Genomic DNA, 1,600 nt, shown 5'->3' with positions numbered 1-1,600 from the left:
AGCTATCTGTCTCGCGCCCGTATTTAGCCTTAGATGGAGTTTACCACTCGTTTTGGGCTGCATTTCCAAGCAACCTGACTCCGAGAAAAGCCAATCCCGGTGTGCCGGGGGCCGCTTCCAGCCTAACACCGTCCGTGGGGTGAGCCTCGATTCGAATGACTTGGGCCCCCTGAGCGACACCAGGGAGTTGGTCTTCGGTATACCACATTTCCTGCCCTCGCCGCCAGGTGGGGATTCGGCGCTTGGCTCTTTCGTCTTCACTCGCCATTACTGGGGGAATCCTGGTTTGTTTATTTTCCTCCGCTTAGTAATATGCTTAAATTCAGCGGGTCACCACGTCTGATCTGAGGTCATAGTTTGAAAAACAACGAAGTGTCAGGGGAAGCCACCAGAAAACGCTGGGTCTAGAGTCCCGGCAGCGCGTGCTCTCTTTCCCCAGATTGGATCTGGAGGGGGTTCGCCTTCCCAAGAAAGCCAGCCGCGGGGTTGGGTACCCGAGGCAAGTGCATGCAGGCAGCAGGCGGGACACCACAGACAGACACGCATGGCATGGGGCAGGCCAGTCGCTGGCCCCCCTTCTCTCAGCCGAGGCGAGGAAGCGGTGCTAGGCATGCCGCCGGCATACCTCTGCAACAAAACCCAGTGAGGGACCCTGCCACAGGCGATCGAGGGGTCTGACCTTGGGGGGGGATGAAGGGAAGCGGAGCTAACCCTGCGATGGCCCCAGCCACATCTCGGGAAAGCCCCAGGGCGCTTGACAGATGTAGCCCTGTTAGGAACCCGGGGCCGCAAGGTGCGTTCGAAGTGTCGATGATCAATGTGTCCTGCAATTCACACTAATTCTCGCAGCGAGCTGCATTCTTCATCGACGCACGCGCCGAGTGATCCACCGTCAAGAGTCACAGGCAACTTTTTAAAAACGTTCACCCACCTGCGGGTGCAGGAGAGGCGGGAGGAAGGCGACGCCGTTCCTCCACCGCCTGCATGGCAAGACAGCTTGGGCGCCCCGTTCAAGGCTTCCCCTCTGGGAGTCAGATAACCCAGAATCAAATTAGGCTGTAAAAATGAAATTTTCCACATATTTATATATGGAATCACCGTGACAGCACAAATGTCCCACCCCACAGCGTTACCCTCAGTCTCCTGAGTAAAATGATACCTCTCTTGTGTGCGTAGGGCAAGGGCCTGTGACTAGGAAGAGCCAAAAATATAGGGATTAAGTGCTACATTTTTTAGAATTTTTTGTGTTTAGCCAATTCTCCATTGGACACCCACACAAGTGAGGTATCATTTTACTCAGGAGACTGAGGTGAATGCTCTGGGGTAGGACATTTGTGCCTGCACGGTGATTCCATGCACAAATATGTGGAAAATGTCATTTTTTCAGCTAAATTTGAGGTTAGCAGGGGGTTCTGGGTAGGAAAATGTTGAGGGATCCACGCAAGTCATACCTCGCTGGACTCCCCCGGTGTCTAGTTTTAAAAAATGTGTTGGTTTGGTAGTTTCACAAGATGGCCGCTGAGCCTGGGGCTAAAAACCTAGGTGACCCCCTTGCAAAACCAGGTTGTTTTGTGATAAGTAATTTGTCAGGACCCACAAG

The 1,600-nt window shown here is 53.6% G+C and overlaps 1 non-coding gene across 1 annotated transcript; it reads right to left on the bottom strand.

The window, feature by feature from the left end:
* Positions 1-748: 748 nt before the first annotated feature.
* On the bottom strand, positions 749-901 carry LOC146805286 (5.8S ribosomal RNA). The gene has a single exon (XR_014968105.1). It is a non-coding gene; the product is annotated as a 5.8S ribosomal RNA (ribosomal RNA).
* Positions 902-1,600: the final 699 nt, after the last annotated feature.

The sequence above is a fragment of the Triturus cristatus genome, chromosome 8 (assembly GCF_964204655.1).
Source record: "Triturus cristatus chromosome 8, aTriCri1.1, whole genome shotgun sequence".
In the NCBI taxonomy this organism is placed as follows: domain Eukaryota; kingdom Metazoa; phylum Chordata; class Amphibia; order Caudata; family Salamandridae; genus Triturus; species Triturus cristatus.
Note: the sequence above shows the minus strand (reverse complement) of the source record. Positions and strands in the feature narration are given on the sequence as shown.